Source organism: Sinohyriopsis cumingii, unplaced genomic scaffold (assembly GCF_028554795.1).
Source record: "Sinohyriopsis cumingii isolate HCF-2022 unplaced genomic scaffold, ASM2855479v2 utg001527l, whole genome shotgun sequence".
Classification (NCBI taxonomy): domain Eukaryota; kingdom Metazoa; phylum Mollusca; class Bivalvia; order Unionida; family Unionidae; genus Sinohyriopsis; species Sinohyriopsis cumingii.
The window spans coordinates 3575577-3599809 of record NW_028316012.1 but is presented as its reverse complement, the minus strand read 5'-3'; the positions used below and the strand labels follow the sequence as shown (position 1 = coordinate 3599809).

General features: G+C 36.0%; 1 protein-coding gene across 1 annotated transcript in view; it reads left to right on the top strand.

Moving 5' to 3' along the window:
- Window positions 1-13251, top strand: part of LOC149772043 (sacsin-like) — a 50013-nt gene extending 36762 nt beyond the window's left edge. Inside the window, exon 8 of the mRNA XM_089947991.1 lies at window positions 736-13251. The gene's annotated coding sequence lies outside the window, so the exon portion shown is untranslated. The remainder of the gene's footprint in view (window positions 1-735) is intronic.
- Window positions 13252-24233: the final 10982 nt, after the last annotated feature.

Here is a 24233-nt window from a genome sequence, read left to right as displayed (position 1 = left end):
GAAAGTGAAAACGACAAGCTTTGAAAAATATTATAATGACTGACACTGGTATATAATCCTTGAAATGTTGTAATAAAAGAACGACTCTTCAATTTCACGTGTTTTATTGAGAACTCTGAATGCATCATTGCCAGTACCGATAGGAAAAATCCATAATGTTTAAATATGATTTGACAGTAGTGATAGCAAAGACCCATATAGTACAAGTAAGATTTGACAGTAGCGATAGCAAAGACCCATACAGTATAAGTAAGATTTGACAATAGTGATAGCAAAGACCCATACAGTATAAGTAAGATTTGACAGTAGCAATAGCAAAGACCCATATAGTACAAGTAAGATTTGACAATAATATAGCAAAGACCCATATAGTACAAGTAAGATTTGATAGTAGCGATAGCAAAGACCCATACAGTATAAGTAAGGTTTGACAGTACTATAGCAAAGACCCATACAGTATTAATAAGATTTGACAGTACTATAGCAAAGACCCATATAGTACAAGTAAGATTTGACAGTACTATTGCAAAAACCCATACAGTATAAGTAAGATTTGACAGTAGCGATAGCAAAGACCCATAAAGTACAAGTAAGGTTTTACAGTAGCGATAGCAAAGACCCATGCAGTATAAGAATAGTATGTAAAAGTGTCATTCACAATTTCTTACACACTATTAAAAATACTACATATCCATCAGCAATAACAGATAATGTTTTACCTTTTTTTTTTGACAGATTTATGATCAACTGCCCCTCCTTCCCAAATCATGCAACTATATACAGAAACTGACAATGTGGATTCTTCTTCTACATAAAGCTTCAGCTTGGGACCATCAGACTATACTGTATATTCCGATGATATTAAGAATCAATACAATGGAAGAAGGTAGGATCCAATAGAGGAAATGAAACCTTAATTACAATTGATGATTTGTTAATGTTGTTCTAGATAGAAAGCTTTATATAAATTGTGTACAAGAATGTCCCACATCATTTCTTTAGATTGTTGTTTTTCATACTGTACATGTTATATGATACATTCATTAGAACTGATACATATTTTACTATGCAAATTGCCACAACAAACTTGAATTCAGAAATGAGTTAATTTGCACAACCATTTTTATCATACATAAGCAATATTATCACATAATCGATACTTTGCCTATAATGTGTGTACTTTAACATTTTTGTTATTATAACATGTGAATATATCACTTTATTGTTTGTAAATACTATTTAGTTGTTTAATTTTGACATAAAGAGAATGTCTGATTGTAGATACTTTATTATTTTCTAAATTTGATGGAAAGGAGATGTTTGATTGTAAATACTTTATCATTTTCTAATTTTGACAACATATCATTTTTAAACCTTTTTGTAGCAGGTGCATTGGAAAACTGGAATTGATAAGGATTTTATTGTCAACATATAGGTTTCTTAAGCATATCTAAGCTTTGTGACCTTTAGATTTATTGCAGTATCATAGGTGTCACAGTGTAATCCCCTATGAAGCAATTCAAATAATTTTATACATCCTTATATTTCATACATATTTTTATTCTTTTGAGACTTGTAAATAAAATAATATGGATAAACATTGGTTCTGAAAATCTGACATAGTAAAATGTAAATCACGCATAGAAGATACAATTAAATTTGCTGATACCAGAATGGCTACTTAGTATTTAAATCTAGTTAGCAAAATGTGTCAAGTGATAAATTTGCAGTCAATCAAGCACAGAGTATAAATCCCAGTGTTGTCAGTCATGTAAATAAGACACTTGATACATTTAATGTTATTCACTTTGAAAATTGTATTTTATTATAGACATCCAGACAATTAGCACAACACAAATTGGCATAATATGCTTATTTATGTTTATTCCCTGAGATGCACATGTAAATAGCAAACACTTTTGACATAACGTTGTACATAACACTTTTGACATACCAATGTGCATATAACTGGCGGAGGAAGAACCCGGTAAAATTCCAATAAGAATAACTGACCCTCAGGAAGCTACAGTAAACTTTATCACATACCCACATTGGCTGAACCCTTACTCGAACCCACATGAACACAAGTGAGATGGCGGTGGTAGGCCACCATGAGCTTGTGTTGACATCAAATGATTAATAAAGCATGTTCACAGGTCATTTAGATTTACAGATGACAGAAGAATGTAACCGTCTTCCACTGCATAGAAATGTAAACAATTACGGACATAATTTACATGTACACTTTCATCAACTTTGTGTTTTCAGAAAGTTTGTATTATGGGAATTCGTGTTAAAAATGTCAGGCACATATGCAGTGTCTTTTCCGAGGGTACTAAAAGTTATGTGCATCAGTTAATATATTACATTCCACAAAAGAATTTAAATTGGTGTAATACATACTATTAAGAGAGATCTGCCAGAATGTTTTTCTCCATATTGACTTGGTCGGTCTGTTCCTTACAAGGGGCCCCGAGTGGCCGAATGGTCTAAAGTGCTCACCATTACGGATCACTGCCATCTCACCTCTGCGTGAGTTTGAGTCTCAGGCTCGGCTAACGTTGGTATGTGAGAAAGCCTGCCAGTAGTTCTCATGGGTCGGTGGTTCCTCTCAGGGTTATTCCTCCACCAGTTATACTGGCCACTATGTATAGCCTATCTTGTGCTGAAAAATGGTGTTAAACCCTACAAACAACAACTGTTCCTTACACAAAAGCAAAATATGCATATTTTCTTACAATTGATGAAACATAGAAAGAAAAGTATGCAGTCTGCTTGTACATCGTTTTTTACATAAATTGCATTTTTATTTCTTACATTTCGACTGGATTGGTTATCATGGTGTGTCTTTTTGGTAAAGAACTTCATTCCAATTGCCTCAACACTAACATACTTGTGTTGTATGCTGTAAAACACCATACCAGCTAAAAATAGGTTAATTTCTGTTGATTGTTTATATTAAAATTAGTAAATAGGCAAGATTTGCATACCAGACACATCTACATTTTTCATCATCCATAAAAGACCTAATAATGTTTCCTACCTTAAATATTCTCAGCATGTTCTTTAGTTATTTTCTAATTTCATGGTGTTTGTTTTTGTAATCTTATCATTATATGTTTTTTATCTTATAGGTGTTGTCTAATATTGTAAAGTGCTTAAAGCTTCTAAAGATTAGGCGCTATACAAAGTCCTCATTATTATTATTATTATTATTATACGCAGTAATGCTCCATGTAATGTAAATAGCCAAGTGTACATGTATTTTTCCAATTGTTTTCTATTATGATTGCTACTTATGTTTGCTAAGAAATCTATATCGTTTGGCAAATAAATTAGCAGTTGTTTTAATTGGACTTTATTTTTTCGCATCAATAAATTATAAATTTACAGAATTATATTCCATGGACACATGTTCATGGTAATATTTCTTGTCCCTTACCCAATAGTTCATTTTTGTTAGGTTCCTCAGTACATGTTTTTGATAACAAGGACCTTTGCCAGTATTTGAATTCACTAATTGAAGTAGATGGCTCTAATGTTTTTGCTGATTGATTATCAATGTTAATTGGGCTTTGTACATTTTTGATAGTGGCAGTCCTGAACCCCACCAAATGTCACAGTAATCAGTTTAAAATGTCACAGTAATCAGTTTAAAAAGCCAATATAAAAATAGAGAGTCAGATATCTTTCTACATTACTGATTGTTTTAACCATTGTATGCCTTGTCACATTTTCTGCTGACTAACGAGAAATAGTGTCAGATTTGTGTCCATGACCTTTTCACATTTTTTAAGACAGAAAGGAGCACCTGGTTTATAATAAGAAATGTCTTGATTCTTTTGTATTACAAAGACATTAATGACAAGATTGTTAAAAATGTAAACATTAATGACAAGTTTGTTAAATGGCCTGATTCTTTCGTATTATAAGGACTATGACAAGTTTGTTAAAAATGTTAACTCTTTTGTCTGAGAAAGTTTGATTTTATGATGAAGTGCTTAATTATTTATGATGAAGTGCTTAATTATTTAGAGTCAAAAGTTTACCAGGAAAACTTCACTTGTTTTATGTATTTTTATTTAATTTGTTGCTTATAAATAGGTTTGAATATGAATTTCATGTTTTCTGTACTTGTATAATTTAGAATTTTGTATGTGTTGTTGCACAAATCGGTTAAAATCAAGATGACTTTCACATTAATCAAACTGCTGTGCTCAATCACAGATATTTTTCTTTTGTTTTGTTTTTAGTTTAGTTGCAAGTTGTTTTATTCCATATTCACCTTGAATTTTGCATATTAGATGAATAATGCAGTATGCAATGTACTACGCCTGGGTTTATATTCATTTAATTTTACCCATATTTTTATATAAATGTCAGTAGCCAAATGCATACACCTTAATGATCCATAAAATGTCAATAGCCAAATGTATACACCTTAATGATCCATAAAATGTCAATAGCCAAATGTATACACCTTAATGATCTATAAAATGTCAATAGCCATATGCATACACCTTAATAACCCATAAAATGTCAATAGGCAAATTCATACACCTTAATGATCCATAAAATGTCAATAGCCATATGCATACACCTTAATGACCCATAAAATGTCAATAGTCAAATGCATACACCTTAATGATCCATAAAATGTAAATAGCCAAATGCATACACCTTAATGATCCATAAAATGTCAATAGCCAAATGCATAAACCTTCATTATCCATAAAATGTAAATAGCCAAATTCATATACCTTAATGATCCATAAAATGTCAATAGCCAAACGCATACACCTTATTGATCCATAAAATGTCAATAGCCGAATGCATACACTTTAATTATCCATAAAATGTCAATAGCCAAATGTGTACACCTTAATGATCCATAAAATGTCAATAGCCAAATGCATAAACCTTCATTATCCATAAAATGTAAATAGCCAAATGCATAGACCTTAATGATCCATAAAATGTAAATAGCCAAATCCATACACCTTAATGATCCATAAAATGTCAATAGCCAAATGCTTCCACCTTAATAATCCATAAAATGTAAATAGCCAAATTCATACACCTTAATTATCCATAAAATGTCAATAGCCATATGCATACACCTTAATGATCCATAAAATGTCAATAGCGAAATGCATAAACCTTCATTATCCATAAAATGTAAATAGCCAAATGCATACACCTTAATGATCCATAAAATGTAAATAGCCAAATGTATACACCTTAATGATCCATAAAATGTCAATAGCCATATGTATACACCTTAATGACCCATAAAATGTAAATAGCCAAATGCATACACCTTAATGATCCATAAAATGTCAATAGCCAAATGCATAAACCTTCATTATCCATAAAATGTCAATAGCCAAATGCATACACCTTAATGATCCATAAAATGTCAATAGCCATATGCATACACCTTAATGATCCATAAAATGTAAATAGCCAAATGTATACACCTTAATGATCCATAAAATGTCAATGGCCATATGTATACACCTTAATGACCCATAAAATGTCAATAGTCAAATGCATACACCTTAATGATCCATAAAATGTAAATAGCCAAATGCATACACCTTAATGATCCATAAAATGTCAATAGCCAAATGCATAAACCTTCATTATCCATAATGTAAATAGCCAAATGCATACACCTTAATGATCCATAAAATGTCAATAGCCATATGCATACACCTTAATGTTCCATAAAATGTAAATAGCCAAATGTATACACCTTAATGATCCATAAAATGTAAATAGTCAAATATATATGCATTAATGCTCAATACAATGAAAACAGCCAATATACATGCATTAATTTACATTTTAAGAGGTATTTCTTCAAAGGATGTAGATTTATTTATGTAAAGGAAAATCAATGTGACTTATTCATAGGAACAAATATTGTTGTACCTCCCTTCTATATATATATATATATATAGAGAGAGAGAGAGAGAGGGAGCAGCAATTAGAGTTCAATATTCTTTACCAATATAATGTCAATGAAAATATTGTTCTATCCATTCTCTAATTTTATTAGTATTATGGTGCTGTGAAAGAGAAATGTTTTGGATGAAAATGATGAACATTTGGTTCGGTTAAATCTGTGTATATTGGTCACTCTGGGATTGGGCAAAATAGGCATTTATATGTATGTTGCTTTATTTAAATAAACGTATGTAACTGTCCTTACCTGAAGTTAACATACACAAATCCTATGTATTTGAGACCAATAACAGTGACCACTAACTGATACAATATGTGGAGGATGATTACAAAGCAAAACTTGATTGAACTGATTAAATCTGGTCATTGTCAACAGGTGTCCTTTCTCTAGAGGTAACCGCCAAGATAGGTAAGACTTGTATATAGGTGACCACTAACATGTATGATTTCATATAGGTGTGTCAGCTAACGTGAGTATTGCCATGTTTTAGAAGTCCGCTAATATATGTACAACTTTGTATGTCCACTGACAGATACGAGTTTGTATGGAGGTGACCGCTAACATATGTGTCACTTCACATGGGTTTGACCGCCAACGTGAGTATAACTTTCTATTGAGCAGACCGCTGCTTTTTGTACAATTGTGTATGGCCATGAACATGGGTCTGGGTTTGTATGTAGCTGCATGCTAATATCAAAATGACATTTTATTGAATTGACCCCTAATATAGGATGACTGTGTGTTCCACAGATCAAATGTTGTCCTTTGCAATTTGATTTGTTTATATATCACATAAAAATCTTCTTCTGTAATTCAATATAAAACATCAAGTTAGTAAATTTAAGGTACATAAGATACATAAATTCATACATGAGTGCCCATAGGAATGTTACTGGTACATGGGGAAATGCCAAAGGGTGAAGGGGCAAAAGGCTTACAGATATACGATAAATTCACACCACATAGAATTAATTTTTTTAAACCACGGCCTCCACATGCCCACCTCTAATGATGCCCATGTATGCATAGAACAACATGTATTATATATGATGCATAGAACAACATGTATTATATGTGATGCATAGAACAACATGTATTATATATGATGCATAGAACAACATGTATTATATATGATGCATAGAACAACATGTATTATATATGATGCATAGAACAACGTGTATTATATATGATGCATAGAACAACATGTATTATATATGATGCATAGAACAACATGTATTATATATGATGCATAGAACAACATGTACTATATATGATGCATAGAACAATATGTATTATATATGATGCATAGAACAACATGTATTATATATGATGCATAGAACAACATGTATTATATATGATGCATAGAACAATATGTATTATATATGATGCATAGAACAACATGTATTATATATGATGCATAGAACAACATGCATTATATATGATACATTTACTTAAATTTATATATGCTATTATGGCATTTGTACCCCTATTTTTGTAAATGTCATTATATTTTTCTGTATAAGAAATAGTTTTTCTTGTTCAAAACCAATATATTTTGCTAATGTGTTTAATATTATATTTAACTATTGATGTTACAGATGTCAATACTTTGCAGTATTCACATCTTTGAATGTTATGTACTTTGTCTTATATTATTGTACAGGTTCATTTCAATCTTTGATGGCTTTTGTAGAATTGGATATCATTTGCCATTGGATGTCAGTAATTAATCAAGGATAATTGGTTAAGTATAACCAGTATCCTGTACTGCACTTTAACTTAATCAGTAAATTATGTTAGCATAAACCGATGCTTGATTAGATGAAGTTTTTGTCATTTATGTATTATCGGATTTTTAAATTTTCATTGCAGACAAATGTCAGAAGTATTCAATAGAAGAAAAAAATCACATGGCAGAATTTACATCGGGGTACAGTGAAGCAATTCAACATATATGAGATAGCCCAATTTAATGCTCAGAATTTCAGGTGTTTGAGAAATATAAATAAAATATTACTGAAAGATTGGAAATTAATGTGGGGATAGTTTAAGTAAATAAACTTTGTATTATATTTCAAAAATCGTTGTACACCAACCGGGAAAGGCTGTCCTAACACCACATTGAATTAGACATTCTTGTAATGGCAGGCAAGAAGCAATCTCTTATTGTGTCAGTAAACCCTGCCTAACTGATTATGCATTACATGCTCCATACCAGCATGCTTTTGATTGACTTTGTCCATAAAGTTTGTCGTAATTAAGTAAAAATGATTATCCAACCTGATCACAAATTTGTGAAAAGGAGCAAACATTAATTGCTTCAGAATCTAATATTTATATGTGTAGATTTATCAAGTACAATCATTCCATATGATGAACCTCACTATTTTGAAATTTCGGATACAGTGACCACTAATTTTAGACGAAGAAAAGAAAACCAGACTCGTGGGTCTACAATGGCAGAGACTGGAAAATGAAGAGAGATAACTCTTATCAGGTTCAAGTCTGACCTGAGCCGCCATGGAGGAAGGCCATGATAACACTTGTATTTGGCTTACTGATTTATGTTACTATATGCTTTAGTGGTTGACACGTGTAACTTGTCACCAAAAAATATTAATTGACCTCGGGACGGGGCTATTTCAGATACACCATCGTGCGCCTCAAGGCCGAGCCACATTTGATATGGGTGCATGAGTTAAGAATGAACGCTCAATCTCAAGCCGTATGTTATAAAATTCTACACTCAATTTCTAATAGTACCGGTCGCTTTAGACGTTTCATATTTAATTCTACGGAAAATATCTTCATTCCGGACAAATGGTGTGTGTCCGAAATTATTGATACAGTGTGGAAATGGTGTGTCCGAAATTATTGATACATTGTGGAAATGGTGTGTGTCCGAAATTATTGATACAGTGTGGAAATGGTGTGCGTAATATTAGGATAATATGTTAATGAATTTTTATTTTCTTTATTTAGATGCAAAATGTATACTAAGATATATAGCAGTAAATATGTCTACAGGTACATTGCTTGTATGTCGCAGGCGGAGGCACTCCCACTCGGGGAAAAAACACCACAAAATCTTCAAATGGTGCCACCTCCCTGCCTCTCTTTGTGGGTGTGTGCATGGCGGCGGCTGTCGTCAGTATCACACGTCCCGTACAAGGGCCGCTGGTGAAGGCTGTATGGGGGTGGGTGCGCAAAGACTGTCATAATATTCCGTAAACCCCGGCAAACTAATATATAATAAATATATTACCTATCAGATCTGTTTAAACATAATGCTAGCTCCTTTAGGGGCAAAGGTTTCAATGTTGACCGTGCAGACGATTGATTTAAACGGTGCACAAGTTTTAGCAGTTATTTCCCTTGGGCCAACAACAACATAAATGGGCAAGTCTAACGCCTCACGAATCAGCATTCTTCAATTAAATATGTTTTTTTTCATTTTGTGGATAATTTCCACTGATGATAAACTATCCATTAACACATTCCTCAACATCATAAAGTACTTACATATATTTGGACTATAAATAGATATTTGTATTTTTGTTTTTGGAAGTGGCGGTTGTCTGCTTTTTGTTTTACCCATTTGTGTATTGTCATTCGTTTTGTGACTCAATTATACACCTCATGCAAGTCACATGATCTGATATTTATTATCCTGTCTTACACCTGTTGGAGTACTTACACATGTTGGAGTACTTACACCTCGCAGAGTATCGACATAATACTGGATCCTCTTTCTCGACAATCGATCCATTTTATTCCGAGAATGAGTTGATAATTTAAGTTACATCCTGATTTAAAGATAACTATTTATTTTCTTAATTTTGACATTATTTTGACTTGAAACAATCGAAGTAGCTTAGTGTGGTTTTTTATTGTTGTTATTGTTTATTGTTTTTTTTGGGGGGGGGTTGGAGTGTGTTTATGTGTGTGCGTGTTCTTTTTAATTGTTTTTTTTTTATTTAGAGCTACGTTATATCATACACCTTTTAGGTGGGATGATGGGCTTTGGTGGGATCTTTCAAGCTGGTGGGATGATGGGCTTTGGTGGGATCTTTCAAGCTGGTGGGATGATGGGCTTTGGTGGGATCTTTCAAGTTGGTGGGATGATGGGCTTTGGTGGGATCTTTCAAGTTGGTGGAATGATGGGCTTTGGTGGGATCTTTCAAGTTGGTGGGATGATGAGCTTTGGTGGGATCTTTCAAGTTGGTGGGATGATGGGCTTTGGTGGGATCTTTCAAGTTGGTGGGATGATGGGCTTTGGTGGGATCTTTCAAGCTGGTGGGATGATGGGCTTTGGTGGGATCTTTCAAGTTGGTGGGATGATGGGCTTTGGTGGGATCTTTCAAGCTGGTGGGATGATGGGCTTTGGTGGGATCTTTCAAGCTGGTGGGATGATGGGCTTTGGTGGGATCTTTCAAGTTGGTGGGATGATGGGCTTTGGTGGGATCTTTCAAGTTGGTGGGATGATGAGCTTTGGTGGGATCTTTCAAGTTGGTGGGATGATGGGCTTTGGTGGGATCTTTCAAGCTGCTAAATATGACGTTAGTTCTAAACAACATCGAATTTAGAGAATAATGTTTCCCAAGTGGAACTGTTACCGGTTTACTGGTATATTTCGATATTTACACATTTGAACATGTCTTTAATGGTTCCTAGAAGGAATACTCCGTGGATCGCTTACCTGTATGTTTGTATATTCAGGTGATTACACGTTACCTGTATGTTTGTATATTCAAGTGTTTACACGTTACCTGTATGCTTGTATATTCAAGTGTTTACACGTTACCTGTATGCTTGTATATTCAAGTGTTTACACGTTACCTGTATGTTTGTATATTTGGGTGTTTACACGTTACCTGTATGTTTGCATGTCCAGGTGATTACACGTTGGAGCTTGTTTATGAATTACTCTTACAGCAACATCAAAAAGCTTTTTTCCTGTAGACAAGTGTGCCTTGTATCAATGTTAAATATGTTACCATGAAATTAGCAATAAAGATTTACAACCTTTTTTCAGTCTACCCATATTACTGTATTAAATTATGTCCAGTTAGACAGACTTCCTTATATCAACATTTTTGCGCATTTTGATCCTTATTGTAAAAATTGCCTATAAAGGCCACAAAATGGACTACAACATTTGTCCATTGAGGAAGGCGTCCTTTATACAGAAATAACTAATGTATGTAAAAATGAATGTATATTCTATACTTAATGTGTCAACTAATGCTGGTTCCTCATATGATCCTATAAGTTTTAATTGTTTTAATTTGTATAAATCAGATTTTACATTATATCAGTGTATTGATGTACCTTCATGACATTTAAACACTACAAATTTATTTTTGTATACATGTCTGCTATATAGATGTAGGAAAGTTGTTGATATCTCGGCGTAAAAAAATGACATCAAATTGTTTATTTATAAAAATATTGTAAAGGAATGATGTATTCACCTAAAGAGCATCCATAAAGATAATTCGAACGCACTTGAAAGAATCAAGCATGGATATTTTTCTGATATATATATATATATATATATATATATATATATATATATATATATATATATATATATGCAGGTACGTCAATGAAACATACCAGGTTATTTTTTACATTATTTTTATTTTTTTTATTTTACATGCTTCGTGTAGAAACTATAGCGAACTCAACACGAATTTATACACGTTTGTATTTTTTAAATGTGATTATACACTGCAGGCATGGTTTGGCCGAATCATGTGGTGGGGATGCTTTCTTATCTGAATATTATGTTATATCAAGTGTCGTCCGTCAGTGGTCCATCAAGAACATGTTTTACTAATGACCTGTAAAGCTGTTGTTACGTCGCCTAATATGACGTGTGACAATGTAAATAGTAAAACCTTTAAACGAAAAGTTTTCAACAAATGGCTCAGCAGAAGTGGACTAAATTTTGCACGAATTGACATAATATAAAGGTCTTTCAAGTTTTTTTTATATATTTCTTTTAATTTAATTTTGTTACAAATTATTTTAATCTGCCTTCATATATGGCAGCTATTACTAAAAGAAGAATTATACACATTTTGAAATGCACATTTAAACGCCCAACCGAAATTGACCACAATTTGATGGAAAGCGATCTACATAAAATGCATTAAGACTGGTTCAGAAAATTTGATCCAGTTTATTGCGACAAGCAACTTGGCAGTGAAGCCTTGTAAGTCTGTACAAATAAGGACGCTCTCCAATCAGATTGGTATTTATTACTCAGTATAAACCTACATTACTAATTCTAAAAAATGCCCATATCAGAATTTTACCATATGTTATATTAAAAATCCTGGAGTGACCCTTTGAAGTTTGCACAAAGAATGCTGATCGAATATTGAATATTACCCATATTACTGAAAATAGAAAACCTTTATAAAGTTAAAAACACCTGTAATCCGAATTTGACCATTTTAACAGAACACATCCTGGGATAAGGCCTTTCTACATGCACAAAGAATGATACTGTTCTTTCCAAGATGGCTGTCATTGCTAAAAATAATATGAACGCCTTTATTTGTAAAATAGCGTAATGATAACCATGATTGGTTTAGCACCTGCCCTTGCCTTTTGGTTTTAAGTACTTGTCAGCCAGATGGGTGACATCATGCCCATACAGGCATACTGTCATTATTCATTACTATTATTAATTTTAGTAGTAGTATTAGACGACATTCAAACTATTGTTTCCAGCATTAGTATTTGAACATCTTCATAATTCTCAGTTGCATTCCATCGGCATGGTAACTGATATTCTAATTGTTTTTCTTTTGAACATAATGATTGAAATGTGGTCTATTCCAAGCTACCTATTTCCTAAAAGCCTGTAAGCATTATGTCCATCAAAACCGGCTGGACGTTGCATAAAAATCTTTTGATAACATTAAAATGACCAATATATGAATTTATTATGTCGCGCTTGACAAAATTAGTTCTAAATATAGTTAGTTCTAAATATAGTTTCAGAAGTGGATGGGCTATCATTACATTCAGTATAAGTGGTTTCTTTTCTTCGCGCGAGGAATTTGAGTTTATCACTATATGGTCTTGGATAAAACTATCTAACATTCGAGATTAAATGGAAATTATCACGAGATATAATAACATTTTAAAAAATACCATGCTGGAAATTTGCCGTTTGCGTGTATTTTCATTAAAAAACAACTGAGTTGCAAATAAAAGACACAAAATTTTATTAAAAGGAATTTATTAAAGGAATTTTGTTCTTCGTTCCTTGTTTTCTGTCATTCTTGTCTCGGATATTACGTACTCTATTGTATTCTTTGTTGTTTCCGATTCCTTTAATCTACATATGTTTCTCTCTAAATCAGTGAATGAAGATGTCTGTCAATTTATCAGTTAGTCTGTGTCCGTTTATCTATCTACCGATCTGTCTGTATTTCTGTACATATTTTTGTTTCTTTAATCTCTGATTGGGATGATCATATATTCGTTATATAAAGTATATGTATATTGTCAATTAAAGATAATATATATATATATATATATATATATATATATATAATGAGTGAATGAATATATCAATCTATACAATTATCCCTACCGTTATATATCGATCAATATATAGATATATCCATCCAGCCATCCAATTATCTGTCCCTATGTCTGGATGGCTATCCGTCCGTCCGTCCGTCCTTCCATGCATTCATCAATCCATCTGTCCATCCCTCTCTCTCTTTATGAAACAAAAACAATTTCTCGTGCATGTGGCTATAATCGAGCCATAAATTTTTCTAATTGCAATAATTGTCATAGTTGGAAAAACGATGGAAGGTTACACAATTATAAGGACTATTCCCAATCCGGATAATTATTAGGAGTATTCCCAATTCGGATAATTATAAGGACTGTTCCCAATTCGGATAATTATAAAGACTATTCCCAGTTCGGATAATTATAAGGACTATTCCCAATTCGGATAATTATAAGGACTGTCCCAATTCGGATAATTATGAGGACTGTTCCCAATTCGGATAATTATGAGGACTATTCCCAATTCGGATAATTATAAGGGCTATTCCCAATTCGGATAATTATAAGGACTGTTCCCAATTCGGATAATTATAAGGACTGTTCCCAATTCGGATAATTATAAGGACTATTCCCAATTCGGATAATTATGAGGACTATTCCCAATTCGGATAATTATAAGGACTGTTCCCAATTTGGATAATTATAAGGACTATTCCCAATTCGGATAATTATAAGGACTATCCCCAATTCGGATAATTATAAGGACTATTCCCAATTCGGATAATTATAAGGACTATTCCCAATTCGGGTAATTATAAGGACTGTTCTCAGTTCGGATAATTATAAGGACTGTTCCCAATTCGGATAATTATAAGGACTATTCCCAATTCGGATAATAAAGAAATAATACACGGCACATTATGAGCTGGTCTATAAACAAAAAGCAAAAACCGTAAAACGTAAAATAACATGCTACACGGATAATTGCACAGGGGCTCGTCACAGTGAAAATTTGGAGAATCCGTCCTTGAATCAAGGGATGGGGGTTCTAACCTGTAACAATATAACACCCATGTCCCTTGATTCGAGGACGGATACTCCAACTTTTATTTGTAACGAGCCCCTGTGGATAATTAGGCACACAGAAAATACGTCGTTTTGACATTTTTACTGCAGAACACTCCAGGATACCACATTTGTTGCATATTTATACATATCGTGATTTCGAAAATGGATCATTTTTTATATTTTTATATGAACTTTGTTGTCTTTGCAGTAAATACGAACTCTCGCCTTCTTCTGTAATGTAGAAACTTTCCTCCAGAATAATTCCTTCATTTACTGGTGGCGGCTGTGCCTGTTCCTTCCGCGCATGCACCAAGGCTGCGGAAAGGATGTACATAATCACTGGAATGTGCATTAGAACGATACCCAAACCTACTTTCGACTTCCTGTGTGCGCCTTTTACCTCGATTTGAAATACTGTCAAGCCAATGAAAGCCAGCATACCTGAGAAATAAAACAATGGATATATATATATATATATATATATATATATATATATATATATATATATATATATATATATATATATATATTTATACATACATTTCTGTGTGTGTGATTTTGATTTTTAAAGTAGCTTTAAAAATGTTTCAGTCATATCGCTACGATGTCTGCAGTGTGGCAGTTTAGTGATGTCTAGCACTGTGGCATCATACCGCAGACACGTAGCATGATGTCCCACCCGGTCACATTATGCTGACACCAGACCAAACAGTCCTAACACTAACCTCTTAATGCTGAACGCCAAGCGAGGCAACTGTTAGTTTGTAAGTCTTTGGTATGACTCGGCCGGGGATCGAACCCACGACTTCCCACATCCAAGGCGGACGGTCTAGCCATCTAACCACTAGGCCACCGGAGCGGTTAAAAAAAAAAAAAATATATATATATATATATATATATATATATATATAATGTACGCTGTATCAATGATATACCACGAGATGTATAAATTTTTCATTACAAGGTAACGAGGCTTGCCTTTTAATGAAAAGTGTATACGAGTATAAATATATAAACATACCGTTACAACGAACCAGATTACTGTAGGTTACTTGGTACTAGTTTACTTTTATTAATGTTTTCGACCAGCGCATTGTGTTTTTCTCTCTCATTCCAGAATTTCGCTGATTTTGTCCCTTACGCACGAGATGGGAGAGGGGAATGGATTAAAAAAAAGGATTCGGATGAAATTGTGTACCATTTTAATTTCATTTAAAAAATATGGACTAGTAATAATTGTATTCGTATGTCAATTATGATTAATGAATGAGTAGAAATTCATCATTGATCTATAGGTCTGAGGTTGAAACAATAATTATATATTCATATTATTGCGCCATTGGCGGATCACATTTTGCATATACCAATAGTATTGGTATATCAATTTGCTTTATACCAACACTTAAAGTGCCATGTTATTTTTAATGTGATATATATATATATATATATATATATATATATATATATATATATATATATATATATATATATATATATATATATATATATATATGCACATATATATAGTCTAACAAAGAAATAGAGAGAATAGGGAGCAAAAAATTACCAAACTGAATATGTACCAAGATGATACTGAACTAATTAAATTTTATCGCTTATAATGATAGTCGTCTTGACGCAAGCACGTAGTTTATAGTGGTCCAAACAAACAAAATGCGTCATGTCCGGTTTGATACGTTTTTGATGTTTTATTTATTTACTGGGAATTTATGCAATAATGCCTCTGCTAAAGAATGCATATTTAAAGAAAGAAGAACCATGGAAGGCAACGACCTCTAGTTTACACACTAAAAACTCTTCATAATTTAAAATATTGTTTAGGTATTGTCCGTGAAATTAGTATTCTATTCAACGTATTAATACTACCTCGTTATAGAGTAAGAATGCCAGTTTGCCCTAAAGACTTCACGAGACTGTTGCTGTCTTCTTGGATGCTTGCTTTGTTTGATAACCGCTAAGTCAGTGCACATATCTAATAAAAGTTATGTATGCGCTGCTATTGAACAGTTAAAAATGGACATTACTGGTCCAGTCACGCATTTAAAATAGCATAGATTGCATCCATATAGGTCTAATATACAGTGCGCATGATACTGGCCCAGTCATGCATTTAAAATAGCATAGATTGCATACTTATATGTCGAATATTCAGTGCACATAATATGGGTCCAGTCATGCATTTAAAATAGCATAGATTGCATCCTTATATGTCGAAAGTAGTGAATGGGGGCACTTTAGCCTCAATGGGAATTAGCATTAAAAACACCCCTGGGTCACTTTAGCCTCAATGGGAAATTTAACATTACGAAAACACCTGGGTCACTTTAGCCTCAAGGGAATTTAACACTGGAAAAATTTTGGGGTCTGTTGAGCCTCAAGGGGAATTTAACATGGGAAAATTTTTTGGGTCTGTTGAGCCTCAAGGGGAATTGAACACGGAAAATAATCTTGGGTCTGTTGAGCCTCAAGGGGAATTGAACATAGGGAATAAATCGTGGGACTGTCTAGGGACAAGGGGAATTGAACAGGGGATTTTTTTTTTGTTTAAAAAAAAATGGGTAGGCAATTGAAAGTCTATCTCTTTTCGAGAGGTGTGGGTCGCCCTGAAAAGGGCCTTTGGGTTTCTTCTTCTAATTTCTTCTATTTCTCCACCAGATTCTTATTTTCTGTCCTACACTTTTTCTCTTCTTTTCTTTCTTTTCTTCCTCTTTTTTCTCTTCTTTCTGCTTCTCCTCCTCTTCTTTCATCCTCTTCTCATTTTCTTCTTCTTTTTCAATTTTTTCGTTCCATTCTCTCATCCTTATCCTTTCCTCTTCATCCTCCTTCTCCTCCTTTATTTCTTTCATCAGAGCACTGATCATGTCCTTTACTTTTCTTAAATTGTTGATCTCCATCTTCACTCGATGGGGACTATACGAATAGTGATCCTCGTTTAGCCTCACTAACATTTGCTCCATCATACCCAAATTGTCCATGACGTCTTGCAATGTTTTCATTTTATCAAGTTGGTTTGAAGCCATCTTCTTTTTATTCTCTGTAGAATGGTTTGAACGACGAATACTGAGTTCTTATACGAAAAGCGCGGACGTGATGGAAAACATCCCTCTAAGACAAAATTTATATTACCTAGATCATAAGCAAACAACGCGCGTACGTGAAGGAAAACATCCCCCTACCTTTCTCATTTCATATGATCTACTATTCACATACGTGAAGCAGCAATAAACAAACCCCAAATCTACTATCCACACACGCAAAGCATTAAAATGAAACCCCAAATCTACTATCCACACAAACGTACGTGAGCGCTTACAAACACACACACACACACACACACACACACACACACACACACACACAAGGAAAAAAGAGTCAGTGTTTATATTCACACTACTCTACCTACACACATTGGCAAATCGATTACTATTTCTTTTCTAAAGGTTTGGTTAGCCCTGAAAAGGGCTGTTCTTTTTAACTCCATGGCACCTGGTTAATGATGGCACCATCCAGGCCTGGCACCATACACACATCTTCTTCCCCAGTCTCTTTTCACTCTTTTTTGGGGGACAGCAGAGGCGGGATAAGTGGCTTCAGAATCCCAATTTTCTGTCTCTGGGATTCTGAAATTTTCTTCATGTGGTTGTGGTACAGCCATTCCTCTCTCCTTTTCCTCCTCTTCTTTTTTTCTTCTCTCCTCCTCTTCTTTGTTTCTTCTCTCCTCCTCTTTCATCCTTCCATCTTCTACAATGGCTTCCGCGGCCAGTTCCTTTAGTATGTGCCTGGCATATTCCAGGTGCACATGAAGTTCCAACAGTTTTGCTAGCCTTCTGCTCATTCTCAAGTGTTGATCAATCAACAAGTGTAGCTAGAGTGCCGAGCGATTTTTAATTTATACTAAAAGCGCGGACGTGATGGAAAACATCCCCCTAAAACAAACTTGATCTTACCTAGATCACAACCAAACAACACGCGGACCTAAAAGAAACACTCACTTTTTTATACTTCCCATCACTATTCTAAAAATTTTATTAAACCAATAATATACTATCCACATACTCAAAGCAATCCAATCAAACCCCAAATCTATTCTCCCCACACGTCAAACAAACAGAAAAACATGATATTAATCTACTATCCACACAAAAGTACGTGAGCACTTACAAACACAATCATATATACAAACACATACACTCACGCCACAAAAGAGTCAGTGTTTATATTCACACTACTCTACATACACACATTGGCAAATGGATTACTATTTATTTTCTAGAGTATTGGGTAGCCCTGAAAAGGGCTGCTTTTTTGCTTGTGTGAAGTTGAAGCTAGGGCGATCTTTTAGTTTCTAAGAATGCGATGATAAACTTTCTGACGATAGGTCTGCTTCTTCGGAAAGAGAAGAAGAACTCTTTGGTGTCGATACGACAATCGACAAAGCCTCTGTCAGGTTCAGGTTTCTGTTGCTGCTGTTGTTGCTGCTGTTGCTGCTCTCTCTGCTGTTTCTGAAGTCTGTACTTCTCTGTCCATTCTTCTTTCTCCCTGTTCACTTCTTCTCTGATGAGCTCTTCTATCAGGTCTTCAGTGACTTTTAAGATTCTCACATTCTCTATCTCTTCTGGCTTCGGTATCAGACTGTTTCTGACTCTATCCAAATTCACGTAGGCTTCGTTAAGCTAAGCTAGTTTGGAGCACATTTTCGTAGGAGGATGAGTCGACAATGGATGGTTAGACTGGAGGCTTCCACGGATTTAAAGTCAAAGCGCGGACGTGAAGGAAAACATCCCTCCACGGTTTTCCAGCCGCAACGTTCAATGAGTGCCATGAGAGGGATAGTAAGAAGTCAAAAAGCATGAATCAAGATTCCTATATCCAAACAAAAGACAAAGGCATTTTTTTAAAACAACATTTTTTTGTTCAAAAATCACTTAACACTAACAAACAACTATAACATTTTTAACAATAATCCAACAATATAACATCAAACATTTTTTCTGATCACAAACATTTTTTTCAATTAACACTCTGCTTTAAACAGGGCTGACAACGTTGTGAATGAAGTTGTGATTTCCACTGTTGGAAGTCATTAGGCCATTGATGGACACTACCTTTCCTAGCTTGAGACAAAAGCTAAGCATAATGGTCACAAAACCATTGATCTACTTTCACATCCTTTCTAGAAGAAGAACGAGGATCAAAATGAGTCACTAAATGTTCTAAGGAATAGCCCAGGCTGCGATGATGCAGAAAATACACACAGTACTGTCCACACACCAAGGAATCTGTGCCTTGTAATTTCACATTATTGAATCGGGTGGTCTGAGCATTTCTTCTCATAAAGTCAATGATATCGTCTTCCAAAGGGGGCAATCCGTACGAATCGAAATATTCCACACATCCTTCTTGAGGAAAGTAGACGGCTACCCAGTGGGTTCCTGGGAGATGACTTTCGTCCGTGTTGATCACATAAGCTAGATGGTCTTGAGGTTTGTGATGAGAGAGTTCATCTTTAGCACAGACGACAGGATTCCAAGAAGCCGTGTACGAACTGTGGTTCAAAAGGTAATAAAGTTCCCAGGTATCCATCTTTTGTGTGGGTTTTTTTCTTCACAGGTAATGATAAGTGATCAATTCGATCCTGACTTTTTGCTTGAAAATGTCTGACAAGTAAAAAGCGTTTAAATCCGACTTCTTACTCTGGTCCAAGAGAGATTCGATGCGACGGCACTCCAGAGACGTTAATGGAGGAGAAGAATGTTTATCCAAGCCTTTATACCACTCGTTCAACACGAATTCTATCTCGATGTGATCCCAAGCTTTGTTCAGATATTCGTCCAATTTTTCTTCTTGACTCAACATCAAACATTTGTCGTGTTGAATTTGACTGGGATGATCGTTGTAACATCCATAGCACTCTTACTTGATCAATTCTTTCATTATATCTGCAAGGAATGTAGCAAAACAGGAAACTAAATGGGCTTCTTGTTTTGGCCATCTTGACTTCATCATAACTTCTTCGTCTTGGGATTCTTCTTCTTCTTCCCCGGTCTCCTCGCATTCCATCTCCAAAGTTTCTCCACTAGGTAAAGACGGATAACAGTCTTCCCTGGCTTCTAATAGTCTAGAATGACTTCTCTCAAACTGTTGATTTCTATGGTATTGTCAAATTTTGCATACAGGAGGACGTTCACTGTGTGATCTGGAGGTGGATTTGCAAACTGAAGTTCCACACGAATCTGACCCGATTTTATAGGGTGGAAATGTCCCTCGTCGCTGCCTTGGTCTGCAGTGAAATCAAAACCCCACAAAGCATAGCCTCCTGCATAATCGCCGTACGAAATACCGTGACTGGTGATGGTTCCTAACTGTCCCGAGGCTTCGTACAGGGACAAGTACGATCTCAAATAATTCTTCGCGACACCAAAGTTGGGCTCAAAGGGTCGGTTACACAAGGTCTTGCCGTCACGACTGACTTCGATCTTGGACACATTGTAATGTTGAAACCCAAAAGGATTTTGATCGTGGGTTCCGTTGAAGGCTGAATTCCTGACGATACCAACGATCAAACGTTTGGGTAACTGTCCTTGGAACAGATGATTTTCGATCATAGAACGCTGTCCAGCGGGAATGGTGAACGTTTTCACTTCTACGCGTCGTATCGGATACTTGGCGGTCGTTCTGCTCAACGTCTGACTGACGTCGTTTCCCACTTTAGGTAACACTTCCACTCGACGCACGTAAAGTCGGGCTCTTGAATGATAGTTTTGTATTCATTGGCATGGGCCATCAAATGGAAAGCGGCACTGCTACGATTCAGCCTCAGACGGATATCCACCCCGTTCAGCAAATACGTTTCTTGTAACCACATGTCCAAATGCAAACGATCCATCAGTTCTAAACTTCGCCCTTGCAGAATTTTCTTACGACGGTCGTTAAACCCGACATTGAGAGGATTGTCATCTTCTGTCAGGACTGTGTCGCTAAACGTGGCCACACCTGCCTGTCAGGTTTCCATACCACGCAAGCATCCAGATGAGTATTTTTGGCTTCTTTTCCGTACGTCAAGAGATTTCCAGATAGGCACGATATGGGTAAGTATCCATGCTGCTGCTGACCAGTTTGTTATTCAAGTACAAGTCCACTTCGCTGAACAAGGAATACATGAAATTGTTGACAGGAGCTACTCTAGCATCGCCTCCTGGATTGGTGTTGTCCGTTTTGATCACTTTGACTTTCAAATACAGTTAACTGCTATTCAGATCGATGTAATCTTCGGGCTGACCTTTGATTTCAAACTCGATGGGAGCGGAATCCGTCAAAGAGGAGACGGGGTGAAATTCCACCCACTGGGATTCTTGCATGGTCATCATGGTGGGGGGCATGGCAAACAGATCCAGTTCCGACTTGGAACAAGCGCAAGACTCTCGGTGCATCATTTTTCTCTGTGTCTCAATAATCGAAAACGTCGAAGTCTCGGACGGTTCTTCTTTTCTTTGCCTTTCTAGCGTTAGACGTGTGAAGTCTGGTGAAAGGGTGTTTTCTTCGTCGTCTCTTTCTGCCTTGCCCTTGCTGAATGCCTGACTCGGTAGCGTGCAGGGCATTTATAGGTGTTTCTCGTCGGCCCAAAAGGTCTTTGCCCGTTTGCAGCAAGACATTTTTGCCTGCCCTCATGAAGGCTTCTTTAGGATTTTGTTTGTCGATGATGACATTTTGGAGAAATTCTTTGCCTTGTGTCAGTGCCGCATCTTTCAAGGCGTGCAATCCGCGTGTCACCATCGGTTTCAACACCGGGGCCACCGAACGAAAGGCCGATTTTAACATATCTCCTAAACCGTGTCCTCGCTGTCGAGCAACCCCTCGGTACATTGGATACATGACTTAAGAGTCGTGAGAGAACCGTTTTCGAAAATGGAGTTTCACCGTGACTTTTCCTTTGGTAAATGGAATATTTTGTCCCAGATCTCCTTTTATAGTAATGTTGACCGTGTCCAAATACGACTTGCTGACAGACAAATAGTGAGGATGTACAAATTCGCGGTGAACGTGGTAAGTGTTTCCACCTTTCTCGTCAGTGACCGTGGCAGAATCCACTTTGAAAGGAATGACACGCAGTAACGGCACAGAGGTGTGTCCCACCACGTTGTACTCCACCACATCGGAGTATACAAACATCAAATTCAGTCCTTGGTTCAGTTCTACCGGGGCACGAAATAACTTGCTAAAAGACTCGTTGTCGTAAATGATTGGTAATTCGTTTTTCTTGAGCATGACCATTCTCATGTCCATGTCTCCGCCCAACATGTCAAACAATTCAGGACAAAATAAAATGGACATGATTTTACTCCCGTCAAATTTCATCAAGAAGCGACGAGCTGATTTTGTGGTGTTCCATGGTGACACTTTTTTTGACACTTTCCAAATTTTTCAGAAACACGACATTAAACCTGGAGGCTATGGTGCTCACCAAATGTTGACCACTAAAATAATAGCCTGGGGGAACGAACAAGTGATAGGTGGTGTACTTTTGATTTTGTGTGCCAGGGGTTTTGATGTTATATTTGCCATGGGTATTCAAGTACAGTTGCATTTGCTCGTCATAAACTTCCACATCAAAATAATTTTGATTGTGAAGGACGTTGAGGACTTGGGTCGGGTGAATGATTTCTACTAAAGCCACTTCCCAATGGGCTTCGTGATCTAATGGGATGGTCTGAGGTAATTTGGCCGTGTAACAGCACGACGTGTTCTTGGGAAACACCTCCATGGAACTGTCACTGGGTAAGGTTAAGTAAAATTGGTTTTGGTGACTCATAATTCCAAAGTTCTGTGGCTGTCCGAGGGGTTACTGGACGTCACAGGCGTGTCTCCACTCAAAATAGGTTTGTTGTTGTTGTTAATGGAGTGGTGACTGACACTGGCACTGGACACAAGGTTCCCCTGGTTCCCGTTCGAGGAGAATTTCAGGGAGGGATTGGGAAGCAGGTAACCGATGCAGCTGCTCAATAAAATGGTCCACAATTGTTTGTCTCCTTGTTGCAAACTCAAATTGGCAATGGCTGCCCCGATGACACAATACACCACGAAGATTTGGCAGAAAAAGACGATTTGCGTTTTAGGCACACGTTCTCCACACCACACCCACAAGGGTTGTTTTTGTAAATCTCGCAGAGAAGAACTAGGTGAAGGAGTGGTCGACGTAGCTGCGTCTGTGTGAAAGGGCATGATGGTCACTTCTTTTTATAGTCGATGACTTGCGAAGCGTCGATCCAAGAATCAAAACTGGGTGGATATCCTTTCCAACGAACTTTGACTTCTTTGACACGTCGTTTGCCTACTTTACGGGTTCTGCGTTCGAGAATGCTTTCGATGTCGTACACGTCGTCTTCTTTTTTGGTGACACGTTGTAACTCGGGCAAATAAAACGTTCCTTTGAGTACTTCTCCGTTCATGTCTTCCAATTTATAGACGGCAGGATGACGGCCATGTACTCGTCCAGTGACACGAAACAATTCGGTGGTCCAGTTAGGTAGTAACCTTTGTCGAAAGTGCGTTTGGTTTTGTCAATGCGCACCCAATCTCCTACGTCCAACACTCCACTTTTCTTGGGGAAAGCCCTCGTCGGGGACGTACC